The sequence below is a fragment of the Nicotiana tabacum genome, chromosome 14, assembly GCF_000715075.1.
Source record: "Nicotiana tabacum cultivar K326 chromosome 14, ASM71507v2, whole genome shotgun sequence".
NCBI lineage: Eukaryota > Viridiplantae > Streptophyta > Magnoliopsida > Solanales > Solanaceae > Nicotiana > Nicotiana tabacum.
In genome coordinates this window covers 33,330,752-33,342,567 of record NC_134093.1, presented here as the reverse complement: position 1 = coordinate 33,342,567, position 11,816 = coordinate 33,330,752, and the positions used below count along the sequence as shown (strand labels likewise).

Sequence of the window (11,816 nt, the reverse complement as noted above, 5' to 3'; positions counted from 1 at the left end):
TGACTTGACACATATTGCTAGTATTTTTGTTACTTCATTTTCTTGATGTAATCAAATTGTGTGTCTAATAATGCCTTCTGCTTCATCTAAGTTTATATACACTCACAAGATGTATAAGACTGCATAATCTTCTAGATCTCCAGCCATAATAGCTCCTCTTTTAACTTCACAAACGCTGGGATCAGAAACCTATCCTCCTTTTGAAATTGCAAATAAATGTGATAGAACCCCTAGAAAATGGAAGAGCTGAAATATAAATTATAAAATCAACTCCAAACACTATAAGTTACAGAATTGGCCTGTTCGAAAAGATGTGGCAGACAAAGTAGAAGTGAAAAAAGGATTTAAAATGAAAGAGATCTTGTACTGAGAAAAAGTCATTAACATACGTGACACTGTTAATCGCCATGTAGAAAACAGTTTAATTAGCGCTAGACTCTCTCCTTGAAACAAAGAATAAACAATTCTAACACAATGACAACATCATTGAAGCGAGATACGTACTACATAAAGTTTACAGTTTCCTCCGCTTCTATCACTCCTCACTCCTTTGCTTCGTCACTGCACATGCTAAAATCATATTTTGGAGCAATGGGCTAGAAAGGTAGAAAGTTCAGACATTTAACCAAGTCTCTTCAGTCTTTTATGGATCAACATGTAACATCACCATCAATAGGAGAAGCAAAAAAAACCAATATTAGTAAAATCTTTGAAACACAACTAAGTATGAAACTAAAGATTACTAAGGCAAACTGCAAATGTCAGTAAACTTAAATCCTTAATAATAAAAGTATTGATGTGTGACTTACTGACTTCATTGTACCTGAATCTGAATGGCATCAGATGGATGATATTAAATATCAGTTGCAGTATTGATCAACTGAATGGGTTGAGTCGTTGTTATCGATCCACTAATGCATTACCTTGTTACATGTGACTAATCCTTCAACAATATTTAAACAAAAAAGTTCAGACAACCATCTTCTAATTAGGCATCTAGCTTACCTCCTTCCTTCCTAACAGTTGCCCTTTTCTTTTATAATTACTAATCAATTTCGTCAACACACAATATAATGCAAGCATGAAAAGCACATCTCCAATTCACACTATTAAGTCAACATACATAGCTAAATGGAAGTTTACAAATTGTAGACTTCTGAGGCCAGTTAAGAGCTCCGTGGAACTCCTGTGTGCTGGGGAAAAGATTTCTTTGAAAGCACTATAGATGAACTTATTATCTTGGTTTAGGCTTTTGTTGCGGGTCAAGATCAAGGAGAAACAAATTATTTCTAGCAATGGGGTGTGGAAGCAACTTTACCTATTTTCGCTTTCTGCTTATCCTGAAAGCAGCAACTTCGAATCTTTAATAGTACGAATGTATAAGATTCTGTAAGAAGAATACTAATATGATAGCACCGAAAAAGTTAATTTTGAGAAGGCAATTCACAAACAAAGCTGGTACCATTATATGAAAGATTTTCTAGAAAAAATATGACGAAAAACTGCAAAGGCATAATGGAGTAAAGGAGAAGAGAAATTTTATATTTAGAGGAAAAGAAGAAGATGCAATAAATGAAAAGCATAAAAGTCCAGTTAAAGTGGGAAGGAATTTTAATATACATACATCTCAGATTACTCTCAACACATATATCTGTGAACTCCATCCATATGAAGACTTTGATCTTCACTTCATCAATACAAGAACATGTATAACATCCATTGCAACTTTACTGACCTATCTAACCTTAAATGGGAAGGCATTGAGTTTACCTGCTATTTATAACCATTCAAATGATTAGGTGTACATGCTAATGGTAAGTAGATCGACATTTGCAATGTGACAATTGTCCATGATACTTCCATCATGATTTACACTCTCAGAATGGTCAAATGAAATATTGTAAGACATACTGGGTGTATCACACACCAAAAACCATCAAAATTATCCAAAAAATAATAATTAATTCCACATAACTTCATTGACTTTACAACACCAAATAACTTAGAACAGTTAGAAATTGAGTAATTAATTAAAAACCAAAAACGAACCTTTAAACCAAAATGAACTTCACATAGAAGGTCAAGGAAATTACCTCGGATGAATACTCACACAGAAGATTTGACTGTTGAAATCACATTGGTTTTAATAAGCAAGTTTAAGCTGCTAAAATGAAAGGAAACTACATAAGGACCCATGAACTCCAGAAGTAGAATAAAATACAAAAACTCAGTATAACTTTACAGGGACAGATTAGCAAAAGGCATTATTGTATAGTAGTAAGTATGGCAGAGATGGTATTACAAATAAATATTTGATATGTAGGAACATTAAAAAAAATCTATTTTGATTTAACATCAGAGTGTCATAAAATAAAAATAGACATTGCCTCGCCAAACAAAATAATAATTGTTATAAGAAAAATCAAATTATGGTGGATGTCTACTCTTCCTCCGTGATCTTCTCAAATGCTTAATGACATATTCAATGACATATTTTTATGTTTAATGACATATTCAATGACATATTTTTCTTCACTTTTCATGCCTATATAAAGGCCTTGTAATAGATAAGAAAATACACACAATTGAAAAGAAAATTTCTTCCTTCTCTCTATCTCCATTTCTTGTTCATGTTTTACTAAATTACTTTTATTTCATAACAACATGTCTTGTTCATGTTTTACTAAGTTGTTTTTATTTTATAACACGTTATCAGCGCGATGCCCTAATCAATTGAGTTACTTACATCTACAAAATTGTCCAACATCATAAAAGGCATGTTCCTGCCGTGCCTAATATTCATCTTGAAGAGATAAGTTTTTCTTTCTCATTTAGCAATTTCAAAGAATGGTATCAAACATAACTGAAGTAACAATAAGGTTGAGGAGACCAGTACATTGTGATAAGGCATATAATGCTAATGCTAAGATACGTTTTCTAATCCTTTTTAATTAATTCATTTTCTTATTCGTTTTTCTCATAGGTTCTTTATTTGTTATGAAAGTTTCCAATGCTAAGTATTTTCTTCTTACAAATCCATTCATATTCTTAAGTGTTTTTCTTTATAAAGGAAAATACTTAAATGTAAACTAATTACTACTCCATGTTTTACTTATTTTATTTTGTTGCATTATCAATATCTATTTCAATGAACGCGTTTCTAATATTTGTTGTAAGTTTGGTCTGATCTCTTTCATCTCGTATTCTGGTTATATAGATCTTATTATAAGAATCAGAAGAATATAATGATGCAGCCAAGAGTTATGTACTAAACCAAAGACCAAAAGAAGTACAAGAAATTGGGGAGCTACTACAGCTTTTGCAAAGTCATTTGAGGAACTTTGGTTCCTTAGTTAAAAAAAAAAGCAAGAACCTTATGTAAAGTTTCCCTTAACTGAACGTTTTCCTATAAAATATATGCTTGACCATCATGCGTCATTCTGACTTTTGAAAAGGTAATGTGAGGTAAGTTTTTCTCGGGTAATCTTAATAGCACAACTAGCATACGTTATTGATAAATAAATATACGATCCAAATAAAAAAATATTTTGAATTAGCATTGGCCGATCAAAACTTTTAATTCTCGTATATTGAAAAATTGAGTGAGTTTGTATCTCTGCAACCCAATTTTTCATTATTTGTACACGATATTCTTAGTACACTCCATTGAATAAAAAAAAAGAGTTTAGTTTCTTGTGACTTAAAATACATAACTACTCCTATTTTATAACTGATATGGGAGGCAACAAGATGGTAGAGTCATTCCAGTATTGACTTTTTCATTAATGTTAAAAATATTGTCAATGATATTTTCAATTAAAGGTTCTGCTATATCTCTTTGTTTTTTTAGAGAGCATAATATTTAGTTTCCATAAAAGTGCATGGTAACTAGTAGTACTATATTATTCTATTTGATACATTATTTTTTTTTAATGTTCTAGTCATATCACTTTCATCTTGAAGTAAGCTTATTGCAGCAAAGACCACATGTGAATTTTCAATATTATTTTATATTTTCATATATCTGTTTGACACTAATTACTTAGCTGATTTGAGTAAACGAAAGTCTATTGTTGAGAATTATATCCAAGTGACATTATGAATAGTTTAACTCAAGAGGTAAACATTGCCTTCACAATAATAATAATAATAGTTCTTCAAAATGTGAAGGCAATGTTTACCATCAAATTGGTATGAAAAATAATAAAGCACGCCGCCGATTATGATACATTCATTGAAGAGAATGTGACTTGTGATAAGCATTGAGAATGCAAACTCATTCCTAAAGGTGAATGTTGTAATATGTGATAAAAGTAATGAATAAAGACATGCAATGCATGATTGGATGAATATCACACAACTCACCTCTGAGGGAGGTTTGAGTGAAATAAAGAGAATAAATATTATTGTGTGGTTACATGAATATGTCATTGGTCGCGTACATGTGATACGCCAAAAAATATTTTGTTGTGCCTTATAGAAGGTTATTAAAGGCAAAATTAAAGCAAAAAATGACTTTGCTTATAATAATTTTGACAATGACAATTTATTATGATATACTTTTCTCCATGAATGAGACATTTACCATATGAATGGTGTGACAAAAGATCTTGTAGTACAAAAGTTGTTAAGAGATCCGAAAAAATTAATTTGTTACAACCCGGATGAATAAAAGTATTCACGACATTAATATTGTAAAGTCTCAAAAGAAACTTTTTGAGTTTCAAATATATAAGTCAAAGTGGTTGGCATATTGAGACTATAAATGAAAGGAATATTTCATATTTTCATATTTCTATAATCATAACGGATAAATATGAAAGTTTACCCGATTTTTTTTCTATTTGTACTACACAAATATAAGCATGATGATGGAATCATATGTCACAAGTAAACTAGAGGTTTACTAAAACAAATATTAGTTGGCATGACCGGTTGACCATCTCGGTTCAATTATAATGCGAAAAATTAATTGAGAATTACATTGACATATATTGAAGAAATATAAGATTCTTCAAGAATTCTCTTGTGCTACTTATTCTCATGATATATCAGTTAAAGTTGAGATTGAATCCTCTGATTTCTGGAACTAATAAAAGGTGATAAATATATGGGCCCAGTCACCTGTCATGTCGACCATTTACTATTATATAATTTTAATAGATGCATCTATTATATGGTCACATGTGCATTTATTATCAACTTGCAATTTGGCTTTTGCAAGATTGATTGCTCAAATTATTAGAGCACAGTTCCAAAATATAAATTATGATGATTTATCTTGATAATACTGGTTTAAATCCAAGTTGGTTTAGCAAAAAATTGTATGCCTCCAATTATATCTAAACCATTGGTTATGAGAACAAAATTGCCAAAATAAAATTTGGTATGTGATGTATTATTTAATATACAACAGCACTTGTACGCATCTAGCCAAGTTATGATAAGTTCTCCCTATCACAATCGGTTCAGGGTCAGGAACCAAATAATTTTCATCTAGAAATATGAATGTGCTATATGATTTAATTATTCCACCACAATGCACAAAGATGGATCCCCAAATAAGGCTAGTGATATGTGTTGGTGATCCCAACAATAGGGGAAAAAATGGGCAGCTGAAAAAGTAATGGATGTAATGAATTATTATGAATACATCTAGATACTCGTACGAGAAAATGTGAACTTGAAATTCAAGTCATAATTCATTTGCAAAATATTGCCAGGCGTATTTGCTGACCCAAAACTAAATGTCATATTCAGCTGCTAATGCTCCAAATAAAATAAAGTTCATAATGAATAGAGTCTATGGCATGCATGAAGCATAATGGACTAATCGGTTCCAAAGATAAAACTCCTTGAAGAAGGAAAGGAGCAAATGTTCAAGATGGTCATAATAAGGAGGCAAATGCTCTAGAAGAGCACCACGACATAACACTTCATAAGACCTCATGGGAGAGGCTCAGGTACCTGAAAATAATAAGATAAAGAGATCTCAATAAGTTATGTCTTTATTGGGTAATAGTAGAACCGATATAAAATGATCGTCGACGATATTGTTAATATAATATAGCGCTCAATATTAGTAATATTGACGGGGATTTTGAGCTCAAATCTGTCATGAAATTTGGACAGATAAATGATTGGCCAAATGAAAAATATGCAATGAAAATTGATTTCACCTGAAAAATATGAAGTTGGACGGATAGTCCCAACAACTGAAAGTATAAAGCCAGTGGAGGTATAAATGCGTTCTTGTGCGAAAAAAAAAGGTCAAGTCGATAAACATAAAGACGACTTGTGTCACAAGAAAATTTGTAAATATCTTGGCATTGATTATATAGAGACACGTTCTCCTGTGGTGGATGTCGTCATTTCAGGTTTTAATCTGGTAATACAAGAAAAACGTGATATGCGTATAATGGAAATCATTGAAGGATTTAAATTGTTCTGAAGCATATTAAGGTTTCCAATAAATTTATTAAATAAAGCTTCAAAAATCCTTATACGGATTGAAACAATCAGGGCGCATGTGGTATAGTCGCCTGAGTGAGTACCTGTTGAAAGAAGGGTACAAGAAGGATTCAATTTGTCCTTGTATCTTTATAAAAAGATCTGGATCTAAATTTGCTATAATCACCGTGTATGTTGATGATTTAAATATCATTGGAACTCCTAGGGAGCTTCCTAAAGCAGTAGAGCTTCCTAAAGCAGTATACTATTTAAAGAAAGAATTTGAAATGAAAGATCTTGGAAAGACGGAATTTTGTCTTGGTCTACAAATTGAGTATATGAAAAATGGAATTTTTGTCCATCAATCAGCATACACTAAAATGATTTTAAAGCGATTATATATGGATAAAGCATATCCATTCCGACCTCATGAAAATAATGAACAGGTTCTTGGTCCCGAAGTACCATATCTTAGTGCAATTGGTACACTAATATATCTTTCTAACATTACAAGGTCTGACATAACTTTTTCAGTTAATGTCTTAACAAGATATAGCTCTGCTCCTACAAGGAGACATTGGAATGGAATCAAACACATATTGCGGTATCTAAAAGGGACTACCGATATGAGATTATTTTATGGCAATGATTGTAGTCCCGATCTTGTTGGTTATGCCGATGCTGGGTATTTATATGACCCATACAAGGCTCGATCTCAAAGAGTCTATGTGTTTACATATGGAGGCACTGCCATATCTTGGCGATCGACTAAGCAATCAATCGTGGCTACTTCATCTAATCATGCTGAGATAATTGCTATTCATGAAGCAAGTCGAGAACGTGTATGGTCGAGGTCTATAATACACCTTATTCGAGACAAATGTGGTTTGAAATGTGACAAACTACCCACAATTTTGTATGAAGACAATGCAGCATGCATAGCCCAATTGAAGGGAAGATTTATAAAGAGGATAGGACAAAGAAAATTTCACCAAAGTTATTTTTCACACATGATCTTCAAAAGAATAGTGATATCAATGTGCAACAGATCCGTTCAAGTGATAATATGGCTAATTTCCAAATCTCTACCGACGTCAACCTTCAAGAAACTAGTGTACAAGATTGGGATGCAAAGGCTCAAGGATGTGAATTGATGCTCTCATCAGGGGGAGTTAATACGCGTTGTACTCTTTTTCCCTTACAAGGTTTTGTCCCACTGGGTGTTCCTTGCAAGATTTTTAACGAGGCAACCAAAAGGCGGATTTCTAAACATGTGTACTCTTTTTCCTTCACTAGAATTTTTTTCCCATAGGGTTTTTTCCTAATAAGGTTTTAACGAGGCACATTATCTATGGACATCCAAGGGAGAGTGTTAGAAAAATCAAATTATGGTGGATGTCTACTCTTCCTCCATGATCTTCTCAAATGCTTAATGACATATTCAATGACATATTTCTATGCTTAATGACATATTCAATGACATATTTTTCTTCACTTTTCATGCCTATATAAAGGCCTTGTAATAGATAAGAAAATACACACAATTGAAGAAGAAAATTTCTTCCTTCTCTCTATCTCCATTTCTTGTTCATGTCTTACTAAATTACTTTTATTTCATAACAACATGTCTTGTTCATGTTTTACTAAGTTGTTTTTATTTTATAACAATAACCACATATTTGCTCCGATCTTAAGTGCTCCACTATGTGGCAAAAAATACGCAAAAGGGAAAGTCAAAGAACCATGCTTAAAATATAGAAAAAACCCACAAATGCTATAATTATATGCACTTGCTAGTGCACTTTTCTTTTATTTAACTGTGTTAAGACAATCTTTCTTGCAATCTCTATATTTATAAAGTTGCCAAAATATTTCAAAGGTCTTATTTTGAAAATGAAATAATTCACTGAATCATCTAATGTAGGAAAATTTCACATTTAAAAATACTTTAATAGACTTACCTCATTAAGAATATCATGGATGTTGGGTGGAATGGAGGAACCGCTGCCATTCCTCTATTGACAAAGTTAAACACAGAAAACATCCATGAAATTGACTAATTTCTCAAGTTGGGAGACTTTAATCACAGAAACCAAAGAGAAACAATAGCAGAAGGTGAATTTCGGATTTTATTTTAACTTTAGAACTACAAGAGCTCGAATGTTATGCACCAAAGAAGAATCGAGAAGAGAGATTAGATGGAGTTGGGCAAGCGTGGCGGACAGATTAGAAGACACGTACCGCTTTATGTTAAAAGTCTAAAATACCCTTAGATGCAAATTTATTGCCAATAAGCTAACAAGTCCAAACCTAAAGCTCTTCTATAATATAGAAAAAGAAATTAGAATATTTTACTGCATATTCTTTTCTAAAATAAAATAAATTTTAAAGAAAATTTTCACTTTTAAATATAGGTATATATGTTTTCATATTCAAAATAAAGAAACAAAAAATGAAAACTAAAGAAAGCAAAAATACCAACTTATTATTGGTTATATGCATTGACATCTTCCAATTTCACAAACAAACAAAAAAAGTCAAGTGAAGTAGTACATATTCACGTACTACTAAAAAAAAGAAACCCACAACACACAAATATGCGCTACGGTGACTCAAGTCTCCAACATAAGGCAAATGAAGATAAGAACTCCGTACTAAGCAAAATGTTACTACAATTATCAGAGTAAACACCGGTCTCTCATTAACGCACATTTCTATATCAATGGCAACAAAGATTTTTAGCAAAAACACAAGTCAAGTTTATAGTATATTATCTTTCTGGACCATCCTTAACCTTAAGAAAATAAATAATAATGAATTAATAATGGAAAACAGTTTCCAGCAAGCTAAAATTCAGAGGTCATAAAAGTGTTTCAATAAATCATCTCGATAAAATAAAAAAAAATTCAACTGGACAACTATTCTAGGCATGATTTGCTTCTGTTTCCATAGAAAAATTAATTACAAGCTAACACATGTCAAATTAGAAATTAAAATAGCTACATATATATTGCACAAAGGAGTAAAAAATATGTTAAAAATATCTATCTTATATAGTTTACCTTTCAGATGAAGATTTTTCGCCAGAATATGGATAAGCCTCGTCTGCCTACTTTCATCATCCAAAATATAATATTTTCTTCAAACAATACCTTCACCTAGACAAAAAAAATTCACAATACTATTAATAAAGTGACATGAGAGGCCAAACAATAAGGTGACAGAAATTGAGGAAGTTAAAGAGTTTTAAATCAAGAAAATAAAATATGTTAAGAAGAGGTAAACAATGTTAGAACCGGAAAGCCAAAAGATCAAATAGAATATCAAACGAATGGCCAACGTTCCTTGTCTTGTTTGGCTTATATCTATATACAAAGATTAAAGAATACATTTGGAGTGAGAGAAGAGAGTAATTAGAGTAATTAAGGTAGGGGTTGAGAAAGTGACTATTGGAATGCCTAGTAACGTAATAGGAGTAATATTTAGTGTAATTATACACTATTACACCTTAATAGACATTAATCATAGGAATTAAGGAAGGAGAAGAAATCAAAATATTTAGAGTTATTGGGGAATAAACCAAAAAAGGGCAGAACATAGATAAATAGGATGCTTGGCCATAGAGAGGTGCCAATTTATCTTCTATTTTCTCAACTTTATATATATACTAGTGAATTTGTCCGCGCTTCGCGCGGTAGAAAAAAACATTATTAAATTTACAAATAATTTTTCATAATACCCAATTATTAATATGTTAAAATTAAAGTTTATATATTTTTGGATTGAAATTCCTAATCCATATTGTAAAACTTAGTTGTAAATATAACTCTAACTTTGTACTTTTGTGTAATCAATATATAGGTAAACTAATATTTTTTATTTTTCTTAAAATAAGGTAAAGTAAGAACGTAATTTGAAGAAAATATTTGCTTTAAACTACATCTTTTGGAATTTTTTTGTCTTTATTTTTTCTTTCCTTTTCCCTTTATTTTCCCTTTTTTGTTTTTTTCTTCTTTCCGCACTTTCGTTTTTCTGCTCTAACTTTCTGGTCATCTTTCCTAACTATCTAAATATTCTCTAAAAATAATACCTCAAAATCGTTAAATTATATATATATATAAGTAAAATTACATAATTCTCAAAAATTATCTGCTCATTTCATTTAAAAGTTCTTCCTATAAATTCAACATAAGAGTATTCACATGAACTTGGACTCAAATCTTAAGTTTCAGTCTCCATGCGAAGGCAGTGTATGCAAAAACTCTAATGAATTTAACAAATTCCAGATAAGATACTGATATTATATTGGAGTTTCTATAGGCTTAAACATGGGAGATGCTTGTCCGTGGGTATTGTGTGGTGCTTCATAGTTCATATTCATCACTCTATCTCCATGAATACGGTATCATAAAATTCAAATGAAAATGAAAAGAATTACGTAATTAATTAGGAAGAACAATCTTGTATTATTGTTACCGTAACGGTTATGGCTAACTTGACATTCACCCTGCATAGAATTATGGCACATTATTGTGGTCATCGTCATTCTCATTTCCATTTCACAACAGAAGAAGATAACTAAGGCAACTAAAAATTCAAAACGTTAACCATAAAAACCATAATCGTCTCCACCTTAATCATCAGAATGATTGGAGTTTATCTTTCACTGGGCATAATCCATAAACCACCATATTACTAACCAGAATCAACAACTTCTAGTACTATGTATTTTAGCAGCCACGATAATTAGCACCAGCACGCCAAATGAATGAGTCGGTATTAATTTTCTTAAAGTATAGCCTACCTAAATAGATTTATACTCCAGATCTTCTGCCAAGTACCGAAATATTATTTTTCATACTGAGAAAAGTTCTACCTCAAAATCACGTAAAAGGCCCACATTTTTTTCCCACAAAGGAAAAACAAACGTAAGAAAAACGAAGAAATAAAATCAAGAACTTTAAATAAATATCTCATGGATAAAACATTGATACAAGAACATGTCACAAAGGGTTAAATTTGATGGTATTCTTCTTTCAATTTCCAGAAGAGACATACTAAATTTAAATTTAACATTCAAATATATTATATAAAAGACACATTAACATCACCGTCAATAAATTGCTTAAAGAATATCACCAAAAAAAAACAATTAATCACATCTTGGATCACTTATATTAGAAACGTACATCACCAAATTTATTTGCAATGCAATCATTCAGTTTGTAAGGTAATGTCCCAAACCTTAATAAAGGAAGACTGCATGATCTTTATGTCATTTTTCTTTAAGTAACTAGTAAGGGATGACCCGTGTTGTGCACGGGCCCAAAGTTCAAGTAAACTAACACAATTTTAGTGAATTAATA

At 31.3% G+C, this 11,816-nt stretch overlaps 1 long non-coding RNA gene across 1 annotated transcript; it reads right to left on the bottom strand.

Annotated features, from left to right (window-relative positions):
- Positions 1-5,610: 5,610 nt before the first annotated feature.
- LOC107788295 (uncharacterized) lies at positions 5,611-8,633 on the bottom strand. The gene is made up of 2 exons (XR_012698604.1): positions 8,412-8,633; positions 5,611-5,967 (listed from the first exon to the last, which is right to left on the bottom strand). It is a non-coding gene; the product is annotated as an uncharacterized LOC107788295 (long non-coding RNA).
- Between the last annotated feature and the right edge of the window lie 3,183 nt (positions 8,634-11,816).